Raw genomic sequence first — 27,568 nt, 5'->3', positions numbered from 1 at the left:
GGTCGTTTCAGAGGGCAATTTAAGGTCAATCACATTGCCGTCATTGGAGTCATATATAGGCCAGACCAAGTAAAAATGGCAGGTTTGGGCGGCATGGTGGCACAGTGGTTAGCACTGCTGCCTCACAGCGCCAGGGACCCAGGTTCAATTCCGGCTCGGGTCACTATCTGTGCGGAGTTTGCACGTCCTCCCCGTGTCTGCGTGGGTTTCCTCCGGGTGCTCCGGTTTCCTCCCACAGTCCAAAGATGTGCGGGTTAGTTTGATTGGCCATGCTAAATTGCCCCTTAGTGTCAGGAGATTACCAGGGTAAATACATGGGGTTATGGGGATAGGGCCTGGGTGGGATTGTGGTCGGAGCAGACTCGATGAGCCGAATGGCCTCTTTCTGCACTGTAGGCATTCTATGGAATTCTATGATTTCCATAAAAATACCAATGAACCAGAGGAGTTATTAGAACAGTCAATCATAACTGGCACACAGTCATGGGGCGGCACAGTGGCACAGTGGTTAGCTCAGCGCCAGGGACCTGGGTTCGATTCCCGGCTTGGGTCACTGTCTGTGTGGAGTTTGCAAGTTCTCCCCGTGTCTGCATGGGTTTCCTCCGGGTGCTCCGGTTTCCTCCCACACTCCAAAGATGTGTAGGTTAGGTGCATTGGCCATGCTAAATTGCCCCTTAGAGTCAGGGGGAGTAGGACTATAAATATATGGGGTTACGGGGATGGGACCTGGGTGGGATTGTTGTTGGTGCAGGCTCGATGGGCTGAATGGTCTCCTTCTGCACTGTAGATTCTATGATTCTGAATAGTTTCATACTCCAGATTTATTAATTGAATTGAAATTCTATCTGCTGTCATCATTGGATTCGAACCCATGTCTCCAGAACATTACCCTGCACCTCTAGAGTATTGGGCAGGTGGCATTACCACTCTGCCACCATGTTCCCATGACAAAGGCTGCACATCCATCAATGCAGCACTTTGTGCCTGGATTAGGCACGTTGCAAATCCCTTAAATGGGAGCAAAAAGGATTATCTTGTAATGTTAACGCTGTATTTACACAGACATCACGAAGGGGAATGTCAAATCTGTCTTTCACACTGGAACCATTCTCCAGGTATTTTGAATTAATTATGATGGTAAGAAGCTCCTTGTGCAGCTGCAGTCCATCCAGTGCTGGCGAAACCCGCTGCTACCCATCTGGCTGACTTGTGCTCGGAAACATTTATGTCGAAAACAGGAATTTCAAGTGGATCCTTGCAATGCATTCCGGAGTGTGCTTCTACAGTGACCTGTGGCACCATGCTACTCTGCAAGAACAAGTACAGAATGTGCTCACGCAGGTTTACAGTCATAGGATGGGATTTTCCGACCTTGCTCGCCCCAAAACTGGAATATCCCGCCCGAGGTCAATGGACCGTTGCATGGTCCGCGCCCCCTACCCGCTACGATTCCCGTGGCGGGCGGGACTGGAAAATCCCCCCCATTGAGTCATCGAGGTATACAGCACAAAATCAGACCCTTTGGCCCAACTCGTCCATACTGACCAGGTTTCCTAAACTGAACTAGTCCCATTTGCCTGCGTCTGGCACAATGGTTAGCACTGCTGCCTCACAGCGCCGGGGACCCGAGTTCGATTCCTGGCTTGGGTCACTGTCTGTGTGGAATCTGCACGTTCTCCCCGTGTCTGCGTGGGTTTCCTCCGGGTGCTCCGGTTTCCTCCCACAGTTCAAAGACGTGCTGGTTAGGTGGATTGGCCATGCTACATTCTCCCTCAGTGTACCTGAACAGGCGCCAGAGTGTGGCAACTAGGGGATTTTCACAGTAACTTCATTGCGGTGTTAATGTAAGTCTATTTGTGACAGGAATAAATAAACTAAGGGGCAATTTAGCATGGCTAATCTACCTAACTACACATCTTTTGACTGTGGGAGGAAACCGGAACACCCGGAAGAAACCCACGCGGACACGGGGAGAATGTGCAAACTCCACACAGACAGTGACCCAAGCCGGGAACCGAACCCGGGTCCCTGGTGCTGTGAGGCAGCAATGCTAACCACTGTGCTACCGTGCCGCTGCTGTGCCACCGGAAATGTATACAGATGTTAAGAATCTCCCTTGATCAGCGATAAATGCGTTGCCAGTTGGTATCCATATCCGCCAGGCTGATCCCTGATTTTGTACATGACAGGAGCTAAGTTGGAGCCCATTTGGGGTAATGGGAGTTCAGTAGGTGTGTCAGCCTCCATGGGGAATGGAGTGAGTGAGTTAATCCATCACGGTTTTTGGTCTCTGAATCCCATCCTGCGACTCTTTAGTGGAAAGTGTGTATCTGGACGTCAACTCAGCACTTGACGATGCTGAAGGTGTGACATAGCAGTCACTCTCCGAGCTCAGGCCCACAGCAACGATTTATTGGACAAGGCATCATTAGGCTGCCACCTCTCTTCTCATTTTGGCAGTCCCTCAGATTCGAGGATAATTTGCTTCCACTCGAGGGGAGGTGGGTTCTACGGTGGCTGAATAGTCCAATCCTGGAGCAGCCACAGGTTGGCAGGTGGTGTTTGATGAGGTGGTGGGGGGGACAATCTGGATTCTCTGCTCTCTTTCCGTCATTGCTGCTTGTCCTCCATGTGCTCCACGTTTGAGATGATTGGCACCTTCGCGCATGCTTCTTTCCAACGTTCTAAGGCAAATGATTCCCGTGTGTTGATGGGGATGTTGCATTTATTTAGGGAGACTTTCAGAGTGTCCCTGTAGTGTTTCCTCTGCTCTTTGCTTACCATCGTGGAGCTCGGAGTAGAGCACTTGTTTCAGGAATCTTGTGGCGGGCATGCGGACCATGTGACCCGCCCATTGCAGCTGGTCGGGCGTGACTAGCGCCCCGGGGCTAGGAACACTGACCTCGGAGAGGATGTTCATGTTCCATAGAATCCCTACCATGCAGAAGGAGGCCATTCGGCCCATCGGATCTGCACCAACAGCAATCCCATCCAAGCCCTCTCGCCGTAAACCCACATATTTATCCCGTTAATCCTGGTATGGAAGGGCTTAGTTATGAGGAGAGATTGGGTAAACTGGGGTTGTTCTCACTGGAAAGACGGAGGATGAGGGGTGACCTAATAGAGGTGTATAAAATTATGAAAGGCATAGATAGGCTGAACGGTGGGAAGCTTTTTCCCAGGTCAGTGGTGACGTTCACGAGGGGTCATAGGTTCAAGGTGAGGGGGGGAGGTTTAACACGGATATCAGAAGGACATATTTTACACAGAGGGTGGTGGGGGCCTGGAATGCGCTGCCGGTCAAGGTGGTGGAGGCGGACACACTGGGAACATTTAAGACTTATCTAGATAGCCATATGAACGGAGTGGGAATGGAGGGATACAAAAGAATGGTCTAGTTTGGACCAGGGAGCGGCACGGGCTTGGAGAGCCAAAGGGCCTGTTCCTGTGCTGTATTGTTCTTTGTTCTAATCCCTCTTAACCTATAGATCCCGGGACACTAAGGGACAAGTTAGTACGGTCAATCCACCTAACCCGCACATCTTTGGACTGTGGGAGGAAACTGGAGCACCCGGAGGAAACCCACGCAGACACGGGGAGAACGTGCAGACTCCGCACAGTCACCCAAACTGGGAATCGAACCCGGGTCCCTGGAGCTGTGAGGCAGCTTGTTCACAATGGTACGCCTATCCTGCCAGGGGGTTTGCAGGATTTTGCGGAGGCAAGGTTGGTGATATCTCTCCAGGGATTTGAGGTGTCTGCTGTACATTGTCCATGTTTCTGATGCATACAGAAGGGCGGGGACCATGGCTGTTCTGCAGACCAGGAGCTTGGTGCTGGATTTGAGGTCTTGGGCTTTGAACACTCTGTCCCTCCGGTGTCCGAAGACCGGACTGGCCCATTGGAGTCGATGCTGGATTTCATCGTCGATGTCTGCTTGCGCTGACAGGGGGCTCCTGAGGTTTGGGAAATGATTGAGGTTGTTCAAGGACTCACCGTGGATCATGATGGTCAGGGGGGCAGGTTTGGGCGGCAAGAGTGGGCTGGTCAAGAGCCTTTGTTTCCCAGATCTTTAGTCTGAGGCCTCTCATGTGCCTCAGTGAATGCGTCAATGGCGGTTTGTAGCTTGGCCTCAGAGTGTGCGCGCACACACACTGCAGTACGATGACAGAAGTTGGGGGTGGTCTTTGTCTGAAGGCCTCGGAGGTTGAACGGTTCCCCACTTGTCCAGTAGATTAACTCCACTCCAGCGAGGGGGAGCTTCGAGGTGATGGGGTGCAGTGTTGCTGCGACCAAGATGGAGAAGAGCGTTGGCGTGATGGTGCCACGCTCTGGATGGTGCCATCTTCAGCTGAGGTGTTGCGAGGAGAGAAAATCAGTCAGATAGAATTGAGATGTTTCCCTTCTTAAATTGAAAGTGTAAGTTCCTCCCTCACTCCCAACACATCCCTTAGATCGGTGAATGTTTAATTCACTTCAAGACAGAGTTGAACCTTTCCCCTTTGGGGGGAGTCCAGAACCAGGGGTCACAGTCTGAGGATTCGGGGTAGGCCATTTAGGACGGAGATGAGGAGACATTTCTTCACCCAAAGAGTGGTGAGCCTGTGGAATTCATTACCACAGGAAGTAGTTGATGCCAAAACATTGAATGTATTCAAGAGCCGGCTGGATATAGCACTTGGGGCGAATGGGATCAAAGGTTATGGGGAGAAAGCAGGATTGGGCTATTGAGTTGGACGATCAGCCATGATCGTGATGAATGGTGGAGCAGACTCGAAGGGCCTCCTCCTGCTCCTACCTTCTGTGTTTCTATGTTTCTGACTATTTTTGTCTGCCAATTCTATCAGATTCTTGCAATCTGAACATATTAACAGTTAACAAGCTTTAGCTAATCTCTCACTCGACTGTGCTGCTCCAGTGCTAAACCTAACCCAGTGAAATCCATTTGCAGATAATCTCAGAACTTGTGATATGGTCCATTTGTGTGCACTGCTATTAGCTTAAAAGAAACCTTGCCAAATGACCGAATGCCGTCCTTCAGAAAGACAAATAATACCACCTTTTAAAAATGCACATCAAGTCCATTCTTAATCCCAAACTGCTTCATTTGAATTATCTGCCTATTCAGACTGAAATTTTATGTAAAGTCCTCCGACATTGCTTCATTTAACAACTGATCATTTAGCACTCACAACAACCACTTCAATTCAATGGACTTTTTTAACAGAGAAGGGATTCTGCAAAGCCCTCCTCGGATCCAGAGGAGAATTGGGCAGTTAGTCAAAGGGGGAAGTGGAGGAGACTTTGGACTCTTAAAGATAAATTTTCTGCTGGGGGGGGGTCCCTGCTTCCCGATGTAGAAGTTGGGTGTGTGAAAATTTATTTATCGGTGTCGCAAGTAGGCTTACATTAACACCGCAATGAAGTTGCTGTGAAATTCCCCTAGTTGCCACACTCTGGCGCCTGTTCGGGTACGGCTGAGGGAGAATTTAGTACGGCCAATCCACCTAACCAGCACGCCTTTCGGACTGTGGGAGGAAACCCACACAGACACGGGGAGAACGTGCAGCCTCCGCACAGGCAGTGACCCAACCCAGGAACTGAACCCGGGTCCCCGGCATTGTGAGGCAGCAATGCTAACCACTGTGCCAAAGTGCCTCCCCACATCCCCCGTGGGTGTGAGGCAACCTGAACAGGGCAGGCTTGTCCCCACGGCCATGTATGTAATTGCTGCTATAAATTGGCTTGGAGTGGAAGTTGTAATAACTCCAGGAGTCGGCTGTAAAGGAACAGTGCTTTATTGCACAAAATGAAGTAAAGCAAAAAATCCACATGCCTATGGTGAACACACACAGTTCCCAAATGGTACAATACAATAATGGACCCGCTCAGGGGCTTGCTTTATAAAGGGCTCGGTATACGAGCTCTACCTGGTATGGTAATTACCGATCACCAGGGAGCTCGTATTTTTACGAGTCCTATAGGGGGTTCAATCAGAGATTCCCCATGCAAGTCCTGGGGGGATATCTCAGAAGACATGCCTCTGAGAGCAGCTCACCAATAAAATGGCTGGCAGCTCTCTCGAGCCAGCAGTGGGAGTGGCGGCCATTGCTGGGACTGCGTGTCGTCTCTGATGAAGAGCGGCCTCTGGAGCCCGGACTTCAAGGCAAGTCTGGGGTCTTGCTAGGACTGTGCTGACAAGGCCGGGGGACTGAGATCATCAGGGTAGGAGCTGGCAACTGGATGGGGTTTGCTCTTCCTGTGTGTCCCAGTTGCCACATTCATAAATGCCTCTGCTGCCATGGTCATTCCTGGCATTCCCATTCGATATTCCACATGCTAACATCAAAACATAGAAACTAGAAGCAGGAGGAGGCCATTCGGCCCTTCAAGCCTGCTCCGTAATTCATTTTGATCATGGCTGATCATCAAATTCAATATCCTGATTTCCCCTTTCCCCCATATTCATGATCCCTTTAGCCCCAAGAGCTATATCTAATTCCTTCTTGAAATCACACAACGTTTTGGCCTCAACTACTTTCAGTGGCAATGAATTCCACACATTCACCACCCTCTGGGAGAAGACATTTCTCCTCACCTCTAAAATTTACCCCTTATCCTCTAACTTTGACCCCTCATTCTGGACTCTCCCACCATCAGGAACATTCTTTCTGAATCTACCCTGTCTAAACCCTGTTAGAATTTTATAAGTTTCTATGAGATCCCCTCTCATTCTTCTAAACTCCAGTGAATATAATCCTAACCGACTTAGTCTCTCCTCATACGACAGACTTTCCATCCCAGGAATCTGCCTGGTAAACCTTCGCTGCACTCCCTCTATAGCAAGGACATCCTTCCTCAGATAAGGACACCAAAACTGCACACAATACTCCAGCTGTGGCCTCACCAACGCCCTATACAATTGCAGCAAAATATCCCTATCCCTATAGAACATTACAGCGCAGTACAGGCCCTTCGGCCCTCGATGTTGCGCCGACCTGTGAAACCAATCTAAAGCCCATCTAACCTACACTATTCTAATATCATCCATATGTTTATCCAATGACCATTTAAATGCCCTTACTGTTGGCGAGTTCACTACTGCTGCAGGCAGGGCATTCCACGCCCTTACTACTCTCTGAGTAAAGAACCTACCTCTGACATCTGTCCTATATCTATCACCTCTCAATTTAAAGCTATGTCCCCTCGTGCTAGCTATCACCATCCGAGGAAAAAGGCTCTCACTATCCACCCTATCTAATCCTCTGATCATCTTGTATGCCTCTATTAAGTCACCTCTTAACCTTCTTCTCTCTAACGAAAACAACCTCAAGCCCCTCAGCCTTTCCTCATACGATCTTCCCACCATACCAGGCAACATCCTGGTAAATCTCCTCTGCACCCTTTCCAACACTTCCACATCTTTCCTATAATGGGTGACCAGAACTGTACGCAATACTCCAAGTGCGGCCACACCAGAGTTTTGTACAGCTGCAACATGACCTCCTGGCTCCGAAACTCAATCCCTCTACCAATAAAAGCTAACACTCCGTACGCCTTCTTAACAACCCTATCAACCTGGGTGCAAACTTTCAGGGATCTATGCACATGGACACCGAGATCTCTCTGTTCATCCACACGACCAAGTATCTTACCATTAGCCCAGTACTCTGTAATCCTGTTAGTCCTTCCAAAGTGAATCACCTCACACTTTTCCGCATTAAACTCCATTTGCCACCCCTCAGCCCAGCACTGCAGCTTATCTATGTCCCTCTGTAACCTGCAACAACCTTCCGCACTGTCCACAACTCCACCGACTTTAGTGCCATCCGCAAATTTACTAACCCAATAGAACAAAGAACAGTACAGCACAGGAAACAGGCCCTTCGGCCCTCCAAGCCTGTGCTGCTCATTGGTCCAACTAGACCATCTGTTTGTATCCCTCCATTCCCAGACTGCTCATGTGACTATCCAGGTAATTCTTAAACGATGCCAGCGTGTCTGCCTCCACCACCCTACTTGGCAGCGCATTCCAGGCCCCCACCACCCTCTGTGTAAAAAATGTCCCTCTGATATCTGAGTTATACCTCGCCCCTCTCACCCAAATACTCAAATCCTCTCGCAATGATGGCAAACGTAGAGCAGAAACTATGTTGAAAATAATTGTCAAGTAAATTTAAAGGTAATTAGAACTAATTTCTAATTGGTTTTCAAGAAATGGATATATACTTGCATAAAGATGGACCTGCATGAACCAGATAACCATACTTAATTTCCCCTTTATTTACTAGATGTTGGACATCTTGGAGGTGTTTGCACATAATCTAGGCTTGGTGGCACAATGGTTAGCACTGCTGCCTCACAACACCAGGGACCCGGGTTCGATTCCAGCCTTGGGCGAGTGGGTGAAGTTTGCACGTTCTCACCGTGTCTACATGGGTTTCCTCCCACACTCCAGGTTAGGTGGATGGCCATGCTAAATTGCCCCTTAGTGTCCAAAGATGTGCAAGTTAGGTGGATTGGCCATGCTAAATTGCCCCTTAGTGTCCAAAGATGTGCAAGTTAGGTGGATTGGCCATGCTAAATTGCCCGAGTGTCCAAAGATGTGCAAGTTAGGTGGATTGGCCATGCTAAATTGCCCCTTAGTGTCCAAAGATGTGCAGGTTAGGTGGATTGGCCATGCTAAATTGCCCCTTAGCATCCAAAGATGTGCAGGTTAGGTGGATTGGCCATGCTAAATTGCTCCTTAGTGTCCAAAGATGTGCAGGTTAGGTGGATTGGCCATGCTAAATTGCTCCTTAGTGTCCAAAGATGTGCAGGTTAGGTGGATTGGCCATGCTAAATTGCCCCTTAGCATCCAAAGATGTGCAGGTTAGGTGGATTGGCTGTACTAAATTGCCCCTAGGTATCCAAAGATGTGTAAGTTAGGTGCATTAGCTGTGATAAATGCATGGTGTTACGGGGATAGGATAGGGGGTAGACCTAGCTAAGATGCTCTTTCAGAAGATCAGTGTAGACTCGATGGGCCGAATAGCCTCCTTCTGCACTGTAGGGATTCTATGGTTTCAATCTGGAAATAGATTGTCGGTAATTGTGGTAAACCACTGTTATCTGTTACCTGTATATGTGGCACATCCCTGTCGGTTCCGCCCAAGTCTCCTCCCCCTGGTCTGGGTATAAAGGTGGTGGCTCCTCCCCCCTTGCTCTCAGTTCAGACCAGGTCACCAACAGGGATGGCTCCAAGTTCTTGCCAATAAAAGCCTATTTGTCTTGCTCACAACTAGTCTCGGCTCGATTGATAGTGCATCAGTAATATCACCCCATTTCCCCCTCCCCACCCTACTCAACCCAAACCAACCCACCTTACTCCGTTCAAAGTCAGCCCCTCCTCGAAACCTCTGTGCTGGAATAGCAGAGTTATTAATCACCAGCACTGTGCAGCTTTACGTAGACCAGGTTCACCGTACCATCCATGAATTCAAGTGAAGTGCTGCTCAGCATGATTACTTCAGAGGCCTCGACAGAACCTTGGCATTGGCGAGTGCAGCACTGGCGCAGGTTGGCAAACTGCCAGTGTAAATGAGGCTTCACGTTCAGCACTGAAGGCCATGCAGACACACACAAGAGAGAGGTTCATCGCCGGCTCCCTGGAACAGGAGGTGTCTGTATAGCCAGCAATGCAAGCAGGTAGAGGAGACATCTGTGGTTCTGGCATCAGGTGGCATTTATTGTGTAACCACAGAGGACATGATTAATCACCTCAGAATAGGGATGCGCCTTGATAAGGATGTATTCATCAAGGAAGCTTATCCTTTATGCTGTCCATGAAAGCAGGATAATGGATTACTTTTCCATACGTAAGATCTACCAAACTGTTAAAATCTATAAAGGCCAATATGTTTATAATAGATGGTCAAAATTATGGAATCCCTACAGCGCAGGAGGCTATAAGAATACATTTCATTGAACCGTGTTTCATTTGTGATTATGGCCGGAATTTTCCAGCCATTCTCTTCCATGGGATAGAATCATAGAATCCCTACAGTGCAGAAGGAGGCCATTCAGCCCATCGAGTCTGCACCAATAACAATTCCACCCAGGCTCTATCCCCGTAACCCCACATATTTACCCTGCTAGTCCCCCTGACACTAAGGGGCAATTTAGCATGGTCATTCAACCTCACCCGCACATCTCTGGCCTGTGGGAGGAAACCGGAGCACCCAGAGGAAACCCACGCAGACACGGGGAGAATGTGCTAACCCCGCACAGACAGTGACCCGAGGCCGGAATTGAACCCCGGGTCCCTGTGAGGCAGCAGCGCTAACCACTGTGCCACCGTGCAGAAGTGTAACTGTGATTTCAGACATCAAAGTCAGATGTTTCAAGTACCAGGTCTTGAGTGGATAATCTAGGCTTTCATTTCAGTTTAGCGATGGAGCAGATGAGCCATTACATCAAGAACTTCACTGACTGCACAGATACAGAAGAGATCCCATGGCATGACTAGATTTAAAGATAAGTCGTGAGTTCTTTTGATGTTCTGGCCAACATTTCTTCTCGAAACAACACCACCAAAAGCCAATTAGCTGGTAAGACGTCTCGACTGCAATGTCCGCGTACATAATAAGTGATCAGATCTGAAGAGTGTAACAACTCCACGGTGGTGAAAGTCCCGTCACCAAGTTACTTTATTTACACCATACATCTGTACACAGCCAGCTCTCCAGTTGCTCCCTGCTGAATGCAGGCTGGGAGTCTGACACACCTGCTTTAAATAGGGAGCATGAGGCTCCCTGATTTAACCATCAGTTAGAATTCATCAGGTCCCTCTTTTCGTGTAGGACTCGTCAGGTCGTTCATACTTTAGCAAGCCAACCTCATCAGCCTGGCTGAAGTCATCACAAAGAGTAATTTATTGGATCTAAAACTCTAGTGGGTGTTTTTAGGGGCGACAGTCATACACGAACCCATGGCTCTTCCTTCCCAGGTTTCCTAGGAATTTATCAGATTTGTTCCCTTCCCAATTTCTTCCTAGATTTTTGATTTGATTTATTATTGTCACATGTATTGGGTTCAGTGAAAAGTATTGTTACATGCTCGCTATACAGACAAAGCATACTGTTCATAGAGTACATAGGGGAGAAGGAAAGGAAAGTTCTGGTCACCCTGTTATAGAAAGGATATTATTAAACTAGTAAGGGTGCAGAAAAGCTTTACTAGGATGCTACCGGGACTTGATGGTTTGAGTTATAAGGAGAGGCTGGATAGACTGGGACTTTTTTCTCTGGAACTTAGAGGTGATCTTATAGAGGTCTATAAAATAATCCTACAGTGCAGAAGGAGGCCATTTGGCCCATAAAGTCTACACCGACCACAATCCCACCCAGGCCCAATCACCATAACCCCATGTATTTACTCTAGCTAGTCCCCCTGACACTAAGGGGCAATTTAACACGGCCAATCCACCTAACCCGCATATCTTTGGACTGTGGGAGGAAACCGGAGCACCCAGAGGAAACCCACGCAGACAGGGAGAGAACATGCAAACTCCGCACAGACAGTGACTGAGCCCGGAATTGAACCCAAGTCCCTTGAGCTGTGAGGCAGCAGTGCTAACCACTGTGCCACCCTGCTGCCCCCATTCTGCTCCTTGTTCGAATAAGTTTATTTAATAGTGTCACAAGTAAGCAGACATTAACTTACATTATGCTTGTACTGCTTTCAGTTTTGCCCCTGATGCGTTCTCCTCTAACTAACAATCGAACCCTGCTATATGTTTAAGTGGTTGTATGATTGCTTTGAGAGCTGGTCACTTGATTTTATGTCAGTGTCATCAGGGTGTTTCACAGACTGTTTTTAGTTTCAGTTTGCACTCTGTACAGACAAGAGCTCCTAGTATAAACCCGCTAACATTTCTCATATATTGGCAGTTCTTTAAACCTGTTGAGTGTTACTTTGAATCTACATGTGCAAACCCCATCTTTTCTTTTTGTTCAAAACCCACAACCCCTAACATAGTTAGGACACTGCAAAGCCTAACAAAAATTGTCCCTGATAACAATTATAAAATTGGAGTCACACAAGCAATCTACCTTAGACGCTCAAAGAACGGCCAATATATGAGAAATGTTATCAAAGTAACACACAGCAGGTTTATACTAGGAGCTCTTGCCGGTACAGAGTGCAAACTGAAATTAAAAGTGGTGAAACACCCCAATGACGTCACCATCAAATCATGTGATCAGCTCTCAAAGCAATCGTACAACCACTTAAGTATAAAACAAAGCCAAGCCCCCTTAGCAACCCATTGGGCTGCATATTAATATTTTAAGAGTGAGACATAGCAGAATAAGTGACATTTTGAAACCAAATTGAATCTGTCGCTCCAGATGATTGAGACTCAACACCTCTGCATGACTGGGCGGGTCCTACTTGGTTTTGGAACAGGCAATAGCAGTGTAAATGTGCGTTAAACATCGGTGCACCTGCTTGCTAATTTTGTTCTGATTTTCCCAAGTTTATTGTGCAACGTCCTACAGATTATTTGAAGCAATGTAGCCATCGGCATTCTAATCAATAAAGAGGAAAAAGATTGCATATATTTCTGATAGAAAAGGGGATAAGGGGAACAGGTGGAGAGGTGGATCTGAGATCAGGGAGAGATCAGCCATAGTCTGATTGAATGGCGGAGCAGGCTCGAAGAACTGAATTTGCCTGCTTCTGCTCCTAATTGAAGAAGATCGTCATCGACTTCAGGAAGTGTAAAGGAGAACATGCCCCTGTCTACATCAATGGGGACGGAGCAGAAATAATCGAAAGCTTCAAGGTTTTGGGTGTCCAGATCACCAACAACCTATCCTGGTCCCCCCCATGCCAACACTATAGTTAAGAAAGCCCACCAACGCCTCTACTTTCTCAGAAGACTAATGAAATTTGGCATGTCAGCTACGACTCTCACCAACCTTTACAGATGCACCATGGAAAGCATTCCTTCTGGTTGTATCCCAGCTTGGTATGGCTCCTGCTGTGCCCAAGACCGCAAGAAACTACAAAGGATCATGAACGAAGCCCAATCCATCACACACACCAGCCTCCCATCCATTGACTCTGTCTACACTTCCCGCTGCCTCGGCAAAGCAGCCAACATAATCAAGGACCCCACGCACCCTGGACATTCTCTCTTCCACCTTCTTCCGTCAGGAAAAAGATACAAAAGTCTGAGGTCACGTACCAACCGACTCAAGAACAGCTTCTTCCCTGCTGCCATCAGACTTTTGAATGGATTTACCATGCAGTAAGTTGATCTTTCTCTACACCCTGGCTATGACTGTAGCAGTACATTTTGCACTACATTCCTTCTCTATGAACAGTATGCTTTGTCTGTACAATGCGCAAGAAACTTTTCACTGTATACCAATACATGTGACAATAGTAAATCAAATCAAAACAAAGAGAAGAACAAAAAAGGTACATCACAGGAACAGGCCCCTTGGCCCTCCAAGCCTGTGCCGATCATGATGCCCTAACTAAACTAAAAAAAGCTTCTGCCCTTACTCGGTCCGTATCCCTCTATTCCCTCCCTATTTGTACAACTGTATTGTACACCATGCAGGGGCGGCACGGTGGCACAGTGGTTAGCACTGCTGCCTCACAGCGCCAGGGACCCGGGTTCGATTCCGGCCTCGGGTCACAGTTTGCGCGTTCTCCTCGTGTCTGCTTGGGTTTCCTCCGGGTGCTCCCGTTTCCTCCCACACTCCAAAGATACGCGGGTTAGGTTGACTGGCCATGCTAAATTGACCCTAGCATCTGGGGAATTAGGAGGCTAAATGTCTGGTGTTACGGGAACAGATCCTGGGTGGATTGTGCTCAGTGCAGACGTGATGGGCTGAACGGCCTCCTTCTGCGCCACAGGGGTTTCGATGATTCATGTCGCCATCCAGATGCCTCTTAAATGTTGCTAATGTGCTTGCCTCCACCACCTTCTTTGGCAGTGCATCCCAGGCACCCACCACTCTCTGCGTGATTCCTATGAAATGGGATTTCCCATAAAGGTAACAGAGAGGGAGGCCATGTTTAAAGCCTTCAGATTTCAACTACTTTCATTTCAGATCACTGATATGGTTGAAAGCCCCACCCCACACATTCCTTTCTCAACACACACCGAGATATCGGAGCCTCATTAAAATTAAAGCGTTCATTTCAAGGCGTTGTTTCTCTCATTTGATTTCCGCAAATGAGCCACGTCTCTTTTTTAATATCGCAACGGAAATTTTCCACGGGCAATTAATGCAACTCATTCTTAGCCTGGGTACTTACATCCAGTCGCCTTTCAAACAGCGCTCAGTGACAGCAGTAAGCTTGAAGGGTAATGCAGAGGAGCAACTGAATGATAAGCTGCTCCAGCAAGGTGCAAGGCTGTGCAGTAAACTTTAGAAGGCCAGGGCAAAGCGAACCTGTGTAACAACACTGTCGTAGGAATATTCCGTGTTTTGGTGTGGGACTTTTGGCTGGTTCAGACACAAGACTGAATTTTCTGATTTCCTCCCACAGTCCAAAGATGTGCAGGTTAGGTGGATTGGCCACACTAAATTGCCCCTTAATGTCCTTGGGGGACAAGCTAGGGTAAATGCATGGGGTTACGGGGATGGGGCCTGGGTGGGATTGTGGTCGGTGCAGACTCGATGGGCCGAATGGCCTCCTTCTGCACTGTAGGATTCTATGATTCTATGAATTGACACACCAACCAGGGTGGGATCGTAGATCCAGTTCAGATGGCAGCACGGTGGCACAATGGTTAGCACTGCTGCCTCACAGCGCCAGGGACCCGGGTTTAATTCCCGGCTTGGATCACAGTCTGTGCGGGGTCTGCGCATTCTCCCCGTGTCTGCGTGGGTTTCCTCCCACAGTCCAAAAGACGTGCTGGTTAGGTGCATTGGCCGTGCTAAATTCTCACTCAGTGTACCCGAACAGGCGCCGGAGTGTGGCAACTAGGGGATTTTCACAGTAACTTCATTGCAGTGTTAATGTAAGACTACTTGTGGCACTGGGCTGCCTCATAGCATTAACCCCAGGATGACTCCAAGCCCCAGGTGAGTTAGCTGATCTCAGCTAGACTAGCAGTATAGGATCATAGAATCCTTACAGTGAAGAAGGAGGCCATTCAGCCCATTGAGTCGGCAACTGTCTAACAGAACATCTTACCTAGGTCTAGCCCCTACCCTATCCCCATAGCTCCACAGATTTACCCTGCTAAATCCCCTAACCTACAAGTTTTGGGACGCTAAGGAATAATTTAGCATGGCCAATGCACTTAACCTGCATGTCTTTGGACAGTAAGGGGCAAGTTAGCATGGTCCATCGACCTAACCCGCACACCTTTGGAGTGTGGGAGGAAACCGGAGCACCCGGAGGAAACCCACGCAGACACGGGGGGGGGGGGGGAACATGCAGACTCCACACAGTGATCCAAAGCTGGAATCGAACCCGGGTCCCTGGCGCTGTGATGCAGTTAGCTCCTGTACCACGGTCTAGAGAAGGGACAATCAGCAGTGGCTTCTGCCCCTAATCAGAGTGACCACAGCTAATAGAGCATATGTGTGTGTGTCTGTGTGTGTGTGTAAGTGTGTGTGTGTCTGTATGTGTGTGTGTGTGTGCATGTGTGTGTGTGTGTATTTGTGTGTGTGTATGTGTCTGTGTCTGTATGTGCACGTGTGTGTGTATGTGTATTTGTGTGTGTGTGTGTGTATTTGTGTGTGTGTATGTGTATTTGTGTGTGTGTATGTGTATTTGTGTGTGTGTGTGTGTATTTGTGTGTGTGTGTGTGTATTTGTGTGTGTGTATGTGTATTTGTGTGTGTGTATGTGTATTTGTGTGTGTGTGTGTGTATGTGTCTGTGTGTGTGTCTGTATGTACAAAGAACAAAGAAAATTACAGCACAGGAATAGGCCCTTCGGCCCTCCAAGCCTGCACTGACTTAGCTAAAACCCCCTACCCTTCCGGGGACCATATCCCTCTAAAGAACAAAGAAAATTAGAGTATGTGTGTGTCTGTATATGCGTGCTTAGAATCATCATAGAATCATAGAAATCCTACAGTGCAGAAAGAGGCCATTCGGCCCATCGAGTCTGCACCGACCACTATCCCACCCAGGCCCTACCCCCATACCCCGACATATTTTACCCGCTAATCCCTCTAACCTACACATCTCAGGACACTAAGGGGCAATTTTAGCATGGCCAATCAACCTAACCCGCACATCTTTGGATTGTGGGAGGAAACTGGAGCACCCGGAGGAAACCCACGCAGAGACGAGGAGAATGTGCAAACTCCACACAGACAGTGACCCAAGCCAGGAATCGAACCCAGGTCCCTGGAGCTATGAAGCAGCAGTGCTAACCACTGTGCTACCGTGCTGCCCTGGAAACTAAGGGGCAATTTAGCATGGCCAACCCACCTAACCTACACATCTTGGGACAGTAAGGGGCAATTTAGCATGGCCAATCTACCTAACCTGCACATCTGTGGAGTGCGGGAGGAAACTGGAGCACTCGGAGGAAACCCACGCAGACACGGAGAGAATGTGCACTCTCTCCAATGCGTTCATGCAAGGAACTACAAAAGGTCGTGAATGTAGCCCAATCCATCATGCAAACCAGCCTCCCATCCATTGACTGTGTCTACACTTCCCACTGCCTTGGCAAAGCAGCCAGCATAATTAAGGACCCCACGCACCCCTCACAATGCTTGTGCGTGCACATGTGTGTGTTTGTGTGCATGTGTGCACATGCGTGTGTTTGTGTGTGTGTTTGTGTGCGTATACATGTGTGTATGTTTGTCTGTGTGTGTACGTGTGTGTGTGTTTGTGGGTGTGTGTATGTGAGTCTCTATCCAGATTTTGACAAATGTGATGCATGCAGTGGTTGAATAGTTTGGTTCTTGGCATTCTTGTAAAGAAAGGTCAGGTGGATAAGAGCCAGCAGTACTTAGTCATAGAGTCATAGTGGACTACAGCACTGGAAAGGCCCTTCGGCCCATCATGTCTGTGCCAGTCAAAAACAACCACCTTGTATGCCTTGGCATTACAGATACACATCTAAATACTTCTTACATGTTACGAGGGTCTCTGCCTCAGGCAGTGAGTTCCAGACTCCCACCACCCTCTGGGTGAAAAGGTTTTTCCTCATACCTCCTCTAAATCTCCTGTTCCTTTCCTTAAATCTTTGCCGCCTGGTCATTGATCCCTCCACCAAGGGGAAAAGTTTCTTCCTGTCTACTCTATCTCTGCCCCTCATAATTTTAAACATCTCAATCACGTCCCCCCTCGGTCTCCTTTGCTCCAACGTAAACAACCCCAGTCTATCCAATCTCTCTCCATTACTGAAACTCTCCTGCCCAGACAGCATCCTGGTAAATCTCCTCTGCACCCTTTCCATTGCTATCACATGTGAAATCATTATCATTAAACATTACGTTCAATATAATTAAATTTTACTTGTAGAATTGGAACACAATGCAAATCAAGGCCTTTGTTGAGAAGGAGAGCTCATCAAATCCACATCATTGAATTGGTACAGTTTCGAAGGAGGCCATTTAGCCCATCGTGTCTGCACCAGCTCTCCAAACGGGTATCATGACTTAGTGCCATTCCCCTGCCTTTCCCCCGCACCCCTGCACATTGTTTCTATTCAAATAGTCATCTAATGCCCTCCTGAATGCCTCGATTGAACCTGCCTCCACCACACTTTCAGGCAGCGCATTCCAGACCCCAACCACTCGCTGGGTGAAAAAGCTTCTTCTCGCATCAAATTTGCTTATTTTAGATCTGTGCCCTCTCGTTCTTGATCCTTTTACCAGCGGGAACTGTTTCTCCCTGTCTACTCTGTCAAGCCCCCTCATGATTGTGAACATCTCTATCAGATCTCCTCTTCACCTTCTTCTCTCCAAGAAGAACAATCCCAACCTCTCCAATCCATTCTCACAACTGAAGTTTCCCATCCCTGGAACCATTCTTGTAAACCTCTTCCACACTCTCTCCAACGCCTTCATGCAAGGAACTACAAAAGGTCGTGAATGTAGCCCAAATCCATCACTCAAACTAGCCTCCCATCCATTGACTCTGTCTACACTTCCCGTGGCCTCGGCAAAGCAGCCAGCATAATTAAGGACCCCACACACCCTGGACATTCTTCCTTCTGGAAAAAGATACAAAGGTTTGAGGTCATGTATCAACCGACTCAAGAACAGCTTCTTCCCTGCTGCTGTCAGACTTTTGAATGAATTTACCTTGCATTAAGTTGATCTTTCTCTACACCCTAGCTATGACTGTAACACTACATTCTGCACTCTCGTTTCCTTCTCTATGAACGGTATGTTTTGCCTGTATAGCACACAAGAAACAATACTTTTCACTGTATGTTAATACATGTGATAATAATAAATCAAATCAAATCAAATCAAATTTGATTTGGGGGGTGTGGGGGGGTGGGGGTGGGGGGGTGGGATGGGGTGCGGTGTGCTGGGTAAGATGGAGAGGCAGCGCAGATTCAATGGGCCGAACAGCCTCCTTCTGCACTGTAGGGATTCTATAGTACTCGCAAACTAACATTTGAAGAAAGAAAATGTCATTTAAGAAATAGTCCACTCTGGAACAGCGAATCATGCCTTAAAGATGCACCTCGCCTCAAATTTAAACAACGACTATTTATCCACCTCTTCATCCTAACCCTTACCTATTCCCTCCCTCAGTGGTCACTCCTGTAGTTGCTGCGGGTGATTTTCAATTTTGATGAAGGACCTCCATTCCAAACGTGAACTTATTTGACCTCTTGTTGGATGCTGTTGTTCCTGTATCAGAATGTGCTGTCTGTACATCAGATTTACAACACTCACCCCTCCGGCTGAGTTTCACAAAACCCCAAGGAGCAGAACCAACATGAAGTTAACCAGTGTGCTGTTATTCTTTGTTTTTAAAAAAAAATTCTGTACCAAAATGCTGAGTTCATAGAAACCCTACAGTGCAGAAGGAAGCCATTCAGCCCATCGAGTCTGCACCGACCACAATCCCACCCAGGCCCTATCCCCATAACCCCATGCATTTACCCTAGCTAGTCCCCCTAGGGGCAATTTAGCACGGTCAATGCACCTAACCAGCACATCGTTCGGACTGTGAGAGGAAACCCACAGACCCACAGGGAGAACATGCAGACTCTGCACAGACAGTGACCCAAGCCGAGAATTGAACCCGGATCCCTGACGCTGTGATGCAGCAGTGCTAACCACTGTGCCACCATTTGATTCCAGTTGGGGGTCAGTTGGGGGGGAGGGGGGGCTGCTGTTTGTAGGATAGAATTCTACAGCATGGGAGGCAGCGACTCCACCCCGCCCCCGGAATCAATATCAAATGATTTGAGAAACTGGAAAGTCATTGCCGAGCTGATCCAAGCACCACAGAGCCGGCGACTGAAAACTGCTCTGAGTGAGTCAGCTTCCAACTTGGAGCCTAATCCCGTCCAAGTGCATTCCAGTGTTACAATACAACACAGCAGCCTTTGTGCAAACCTCCCCCCACCGAGCGATACTGTTCACCACCATTCCAAACCCCGAATTCACTCCCAGCATTCAACATTCTGAGGGGAGAGAACAAGTGTGGTGGCAGATCATACAGGACACAGACACAGATACACACACACACACAGATATACACACACACATACACGCACACAGACACACACACACACAGATACATGCACACACACATACACACAGACACGCGCACAGATACGCACACACCACACACACAGACAGATACGCACAAAACACACACACACACAAAAACCCTCACACACACACACACTCTCACACACACACACATACGCACACACAGACATGGATGTACACAAACGCACACACAGATACACACATGCATACAGATATACACAGATGCATACACAAACACACACACAGATATACACACACACAACACAGATATACAGATACACACACACATACACATACATAGACACACACAGATATACACTGATACACACACAGACACACACACAGATACGCACACATACACATGCACACACATAAAGACATACACAGGTATGCACATACAGACACGCACACACGCAGATACACACAATACACAGATACACGCATAGACACACATATACACACAGACACACATATACAGAAACACACACAAAGACACATATACAAATACACACACACAAACAAAAATATACACAGATACACACACATCCCAAATCCCAACTTCACATGTACATCCACCTGAAAACCTTCCTCTTTACCTCATCCTCCCCAGTGTTATAGTCAAGGCAGACACAACTGATTCAGTCCCTACGTGTGAGTGTGTGTTACAGAATTGATTCAGCTCCTGTGTGTGTGTGTTTCACAACTGATTCAGTCCCTGTGTGTGTGTGTGCGCTACCATTCAGTCAGCTTGACTCCTGTGCAAAATGACAACTGGAGTTTTGTTTTGGAAGGAGGGCGCTATTAAAAGTTAGTCGCGACTTGCAGCTGGCTGAATATCCAGTGTGTGTGTGTCCACCATCCCCCTATCCGAGTCTTAAACCAGTCGCTGACCCGAGCCGCTGAACGAACCTCTTCTACACACACGCACACATATAGAGAGAGAGAGAGGTCTTTAAAAAACAAAACTGTACAGGAAACACAATTATTAGAGAGAGGGAGGGAGAAAGGAAAGTCTTACTTGGGTTTCCAGTAGTGCTTATCCCTGTGGAGAGGTGTAAAGTCGGTGTTTTATCGCGGTGGTGGGTATTCCCAGCGAGTCAGGACTGAGCGATGGCTGTGTGTGTGTGCAGTGTATCCAGGGGCTGGTTAGCAGGTGAAACTCCATCAGGCATATGTTTCATCTTAACCATCCGGGGAGAGAGAGTTTCAATCCCAGTGCAGTCTGAATCCCTGCCAGATCCCCCTCCCCAATGTCTGTATATACATGCAGATAGATATTAAACAACTATCTCCCCCTCTCTCTATCTCCCTCCCAACTTTGTTACAAAGACTACTTGGGGAGTTGCTTGCTCCACCCTGTGTGTGCAGCAGATCTTGGCATGTTGGCTTTTCATTGGCACCTCCTCTGTCCCAAACTATGGGCTGGAGAGAGGGAGGAGGGGGGTTTGCAGAAACCTAGGAGACGGGACGCTAAAGCTCTGCCAACTAGAACCTGGGCGGAGCTTGCCTTTCTTGGAGGAGGCTTTGTAGAGTTCGGGGAGAGTTGTTCAAAGTTCCCAAGCCCATAGCCGGGAAAGGCGGGCTCTAAAAAAGAATGGAAGGGACAGGCTGCCATGCCGCTTCCCTCTTGGCAAATGCCAGCTGATCCAGGATGAGATGGGCCAAATGGCCTCTGATGTACTGTAACTTTTAAAGTTTATTTATTACAAAGAAGAAAGAAAATTGCAGCACAGAAACAGGCCTTTCGGCCCTCCAAGCCCACACCGACCATGCTGCCCGTCTGAACTAAAACTCCTACTCTTTCGGGGACCGTATTCCCATCCTATTCATGTATTTGTCCAGACGCCCCTTAAAAGTCACTATTGTATCTGCTTCCACTACCTCCCCCCTGGCAGCGAGTTCCAGGCACCCACCACCTTCTGTGTAAAAAACTTGCCACAAGTTTTAGTCACAAGTAGGCTTACATTAACACTGCAATGAAGTTACAGCGAAATTCCCCAAGTCGCCACACTCCGGTGCCTGCTCGGGTACACCGAGGGAGAATTTAGCACGGCCAATCCACCTATGGTTCTATCACATTGCACACATTTTGCCTATTTTTTGCAATTCTTTCAGGGGTTGTGGGGATCGCTGGCAATGCCAGCATTTGCTGCCCGACCCTAATTGCCCTCGAACTGGGTGGCTTGCTAGGCCATTTCAGAGGGCATTATAAGAGTCTGTTGGTGGTGGAGGGAGGGAATCATAGAATCCCTACAGAGCAGAAGGAAGCCGTTCGGCCCATCGAGTCTTCACCAACTCTCTGACAGTGAGGGCGGGATTTGCCGGCCATGCTTGCCCCAAAGCCGGAAAATCCATCCGGAGCTCAACAGACCTTTGCACAATCTGTGTCCCGCCCATTACGATTCCCGTGGTGGACGGGACAGGAAAATCCCGCCCGGTGCCTTATCTAGGCCTGTAAGCACAGTTACCATGGCTAATTCATCCGACTTACACATCTTTGGATACTAAGCGGCAATTTAACATAGGCAATCCACCTAACCTACACATCTTTGGACTGTGTGAGGAAACCCACGCAGACACAGGGAGAATGTGCAAACTCTACACAGACAGTGACCCATTGCTAGAATTGAACCCAGGTCTCTGGCACTGTGAGACAGCAGTGCTAACCACTGTGCCACCCTGCACCGTTTGTGAAATGGTACTAATGAAGCGGGCTGCTTTGTCCTGGTGGTGTCAATCTTCTTGAGTGTTGTTGGAGCTGCACCCATCCAGACAAGTGGGGAGTATGCTGTCACATTATCATCTTGTGCCTTGTAGATGATGGACTGGCTTTGGGGAGTCAGGAGGTGGGTTACTCGCCGCAGTATTCCTAGCCTCTGACCTGCGCTTGTAGCCACTGTGTTGATATGGTGAGTCCAGTTCTGTTTCTGGTCAATGATAACCCCCAGGATGTTTATAGTGGGGGATTCAGTGATTGTATTGCCATTGAATGTTAAAGGGCAATGGTTCGATTCTGTCTCTTGTTGAAGATGGTCACATGTGTGGCTTGACTGTCACTTGAATCCCCCGCTGTCAACATCCTGGGACTTACCATTGACCAGAAACTGAACTGAACTTACTGTGGCTTGTCACTTCCTGTGATTACAAGAGCAGGTCAGAGGTCAGGAGTTCTGCAGTGAGTAATACACCTTCTGACTCCCCAAAAAGCCTGTCCACCATACACAAGGCACAAGTCAGGAGTGTGATGGAATACTCCCCACTTGCCTGGATGGGTGCAGCTCCAACAACACTCAAGAAGCTCGACACCATCCAGGACAAAGCAACTGGCTTGATCGGCAGTTGCACCCACAAATAGGTGACCAAGACTTGATACAAGGACACAGGCAGCAGAGTTTTGAATGACACTCACAATGGGTACGATGTGGGAGGCTCACCAAGAGTCTGTCAAAATAGTCTGGAGATAACAAAGGCGTGAGTGAGGATCTCAGCAACAGATAAGTTGAGGCAGCAGCAGAGTTGGGCGACGTTACAGAGGTAAAAATGTGTGGCCATGTCGATACGTGGTCAGAGGCTCAACTTTGGGTCAAATTTGACACCACGAGGTTGAGAGGCATTGGGTTCAGCTTCCGACAGTTGCCAGCGAGAGGAAGGGAGACGATGACTCAGGGATGGAGTCTTGGGACCACAAAGAATAGAAACTTAATTGAAAGCATAGTGTGCACCATTCCATTTAAATACCTGTAATGAAACAGGTCTTCTGTCCCTGACCGGCACAGTGGCACAATGGTTAGCACTGCTGCCTCACTGCGCCAAGGGGGTTTGATTCTCGGCTTGGGTGACTGTCTGTGTGGAGTCTGCACGTTATCCCCGTGTCAGCGTGGGTTTCCTCCGGGTGCTCCGGTTTCCTCCCACATTCCAAAGATGTGCGGGTTAAGGGGATTGGCCATGCTAAATTGCCCCTTAGCGTTTAAAGATGTGCAAGTTAAGTTGATTGACTATGCTAAATTGCCCCTAGTGTCAGGGGGATAGCAGGGTAAATATGTGGGGTTACGGAATAGGGCCTGAGTGGGATTGTGGTCAGTGCAGACTTGATGGGCTGAATGGCCTCCTTCTGCACTGCAGGTATTCTATGATTCTAAATGAGGAAATAATTTGTATAAGGGAAAACATCCACACTTTCGGTGCAATGACTCATTTTAATGTGAATTATATGTTTCTGAGGTCTGATAGAACCTCGCTGTAATGTGGTTGATATCATTCATAGAATCATAGAATCAACAGTGCAGATGGAGGCCATTTGGCCCGTCGAGCCTGCACTGACCACAATCCCACCCAGGCCCGATCGCCGTAACCCCATATGTTTACCCTCCTAATCCCCCTGACAGTAAGGGGCAATTTAGCATGACCAATCAACCTAACCTGCACATCTTTGGACTATGGGAGGAAACCGGAGCACCCGGAGGAAACCCACGCAGACACGGGGAGACACAAGCAGAATGTGCAAACTCCACACAGACAGTCACCCGGGGCTAGAATCGAACCTGGTCTCTGGCGCTGCGAGGCAGCAGTGCTAACCACTGTGCCATTTGAATATGCTCTTAGCTTCCCTCAAGGTAATATTGGGTAATTTTATTTGGAATGTGTTACAAAAATCTCTAACTGAACAATGCCGATGCCACCTGCTTTCACTCCTAGTTGGGAAGGCGCATATTGAGAGATATCACATATAACGTCTTGCATCTGTTATCAAAATATGTGTTGCCTTGGTAACAAATCTGGCCAAAATTCAATCGCTGGGTTGTTCTGCTCTGCTCCAGTGAAATATCTTTCCTTCCAATTAACCATTTCTTTAATTATATCTTAGTTAAGCATGCGCTTGCAGTGGCAAGGGTACCTGGGCGCTATTCATCATCGGACTGCCAACGATGCCATGTTAAGTTAAAGAGATCTCCATGGCGCAAGATGCAAATGCATTTTAGAATTTCACAGTTTGAGAAACTAAGAGCAGTGGCAGGCTCACCTGTTACCATAGCGACGATATAACATGGTGGCCAAGATACACAGCCATGTGATATTTTTTGCAATATGGTGCTTCTTTGGCAGCTTTTAAAAGTTAAAGTTTAAAGTTTGTTTATTAGTGTCACAAGTAGGCTTACATTAAATGAAGTTATTGTGAAAATCCCTGAGTCGCCACACTCCGGCGCCTGTTCAGGTACACTGAGGGAGAATTCAACATGGCCAATGCACGTCTTTCGGAGGAAACCGGAGCACCCGGAGGAAACCCACATAAATACGGGGAGAACGTGCAGGCTTCGCACAGACAGTGACCCAAGCCGGGAATCGAACCCGGTTCCCTGGTGTTGTGAGGCAGCAGTGCTAACCACAGTGCCGCCATTTTTAACCAATCACAATAGCTTCGCCAGCCCAACAATAACATTAGTGTGATTCTATTCAAATGCAGGAAGTTGTTGCGTTGGTGGCGAGCTCCATCCCGTGACCTGATTTCATACTGCTGCCCTCAGTTTACGCATCTCGTATCTGCCAATTTTGCCAGGCACACTGGCAACTGCGTGAGTTCTCCAACAGCCCAGCAAGACAAGTCCCCAATAGGCAAAGCCAGCCCCATACTCTTAACTGTGCTGCAGGCATTGGCTGGCCTACCACCAATATGGCGGCCATGAAATGTCTACTCACTTCTGGCTGCAGGTCGCTCTACACCTCCCCTTACTGGGTATTGCCCATTCCTGAAAGAGAAGTTGGTCCCTTGACACAGGCAAAAAAGGAGCCTTTCCGAAGCCCAGACTGATGGGTGCTCCTGCCCCACAGAATTCTCTCAAAAACAACAACTTGTATTTCAATTGTGTGGTCTGAGGGTCTGACACATGAAGGGTAAATGGGGGACCGAGTGCAGTCCTGCCCACACAGTAATGTAAGATGGCACATGACCCACACCTGGAGTCCATGTGGTGTTGAGCAGAGACCGAGACATGGAGATAGTTCCTTGATTGTACCCTTCACTGCATATGAGTATATAGTTACAAGTCATAGGCTGGAATTTTATTGTCCCGTCCGCCATGAGAATCGGAGCTGGCGAGAGGAGAGATTGACTAGGTTAGGATTGTTTTCGCTGGAGTTCAGACCAATGAGGGAGGATCTCGTAGAGACTTATAAAATTCTAACAGGACTAGACAGGTTAGATACAGGGAGGATATTCCCGATGGTGGGGGAGAACAGAACTAGGGGATACAATCTGAGGATACAGGGTAGACTAGGACGGAGATGAGCAAACATTTCTTCACCCAAAGAGTGATGAGCCTGTGGAATTCATTACTACAGGAAGTAGTTGATGCCAAAACATTGAATGTATTCAAGAGGTGGTTAGATATAGCATTTGAGGTGAATGGGATCAAAGGTTATGGGGAGAAAGCAGGATTAGGCTATTGAGTTGGATGATCAGCCATGATCGTAATGAATGGCAGAGCAGATTTGAAGGGCCGAATGGCTTCCTCCTGCTCCTATCTTCTATGTTTCAATGGAAGGTCGGGCAGGATTTTACAGTTTCGGGATGAGCAAGACCGTAAAATCCTGCCCATAGAGTCGTAGAGTTATAGAGCATGGAAACAGGCCCTTCAGCCCAACTCGTCCATGCTGACCATGTTCGGCCTAAACTGAACTAGTGCCATTTGCCTGCGTTTGGCACGGTAGCACAGTGGTTAGCACTGCTGCTTCACAGCTCTGGGGACCTGGGTTCGATTCCCGGCTTGGGTCACTGTCTGTGTGGAGTTTGCACATTCTCCTCGTGTCTGCGTGGGTTTCCTCCGGATGCTCCGGTTTCCTCCCATAGTCCAAAGATGTGCGGGTTAGGTTGATTGGCCATGCTAAAATTGCCCCTTAGTGTCCTGAGATGCGTAGGTTAGAGGGATTCGCGGGTAAATGTGTAGGGATATGGGAGTGGGATTGTGCTCGGTGCAGACTTGATGGGCCGAATGGCCTGTTTCTGCACTGTAGGGTTTCTATGATTCTATGATTCTATCCCTCTCAACCTTTCCCATCCATGTACCTGTCCAAATGTCTTTTAAATGTTGCAATTGTACCCGCCTCGACCACCTCCCCTGTGAGTTAATAAGGACTTGTTGTTAACTTGAGGAAGATTCCAAAAACTGATCTTTAAGAGACACAGGGTGGAATTTTCCCATCCCGCCTGTTTCTTCAGAAGGAACTCTTCAAAACGCAGCTCATGAAAATACAACAAAACTCGCTCCAACTTATAAATCAAAGAAAGGGTTTAATAAAGAAACATCATTAAAAAAAAATCCAATTCAATCAAATCAAGTCCAATTCAGAGTCTCAACAAGTGAGACATTCCCGGTCCAAGCTGACAAGACAGGGCTCTCACCTCCTGTCTTGGGCTTGATCTACATGGTCCAAGCTGATTGGAGTAGGCATTGCACCTTCTCCAAGGCTTGATCTCATTTGCATCTTAGCCAAAAGGCCGAGATGCCGCTTTTAAAAATTTCTTCAAATGAAGCTAAAATGTAACCTAGTGACTTCAGCCAAGCACAGCATGTCGGTACTACACTTGATCTTAACCAAAAGGCCGAGAAGCAAAGAAACATCATTACTCCCAACTTGGGGCCTCGCCCTGGGCCAATCCAAGCTCTACACAATTCTACATAGCTCCTTATTTACAGTGAATCAGCTGGTCAGGTGACTATTACATCACTCTGCGATTGGTTCCATGTTTTACTGGGTCAGCTGACCCTTACATCTTATTCCATTGGTCACATTACATCCAATGCAAAGTTGTCACCAGATACGTTCTAACACTACCCTCCACGGGAATTGTAGAGGG

General features: G+C 47.9%; 1 protein-coding gene and 1 non-coding gene across 2 annotated transcripts in view; both read right to left on the bottom strand.

The window, feature by feature from the left end:
* The window catches only part of ptpn20 (protein tyrosine phosphatase non-receptor type 20), a 322,568-nt gene extending 301,739 nt beyond the window's left edge, over positions 1-20,829 (bottom strand). Inside the window, exon 1 of the mRNA XM_078199281.1 lies at positions 20,735-20,829. The gene's annotated coding sequence lies outside the window, so the exon portion shown is untranslated. The remainder of the gene's footprint in view (positions 1-20,734) is intronic.
* A 6,304-nt stretch (positions 20,830-27,133) lies between these two features.
* Positions 27,134-27,325, bottom strand: LOC144480372 (U2 spliceosomal RNA). The gene has a single exon (XR_013495656.1). It is a non-coding gene; the product is annotated as a U2 spliceosomal RNA (small nuclear RNA).
* Positions 27,326-27,568: the final 243 nt, after the last annotated feature.

Source organism: Mustelus asterias, chromosome 28 (assembly GCF_964213995.1).
Source record: "Mustelus asterias chromosome 28, sMusAst1.hap1.1, whole genome shotgun sequence".
In the NCBI taxonomy this organism is placed as follows: Eukaryota; Metazoa; Chordata; class Chondrichthyes; order Carcharhiniformes; family Triakidae; genus Mustelus; species Mustelus asterias.
The sequence above is the reverse complement of the archived record's forward strand: the minus strand, read 5'-3'. Positions and strand labels throughout refer to the sequence as shown.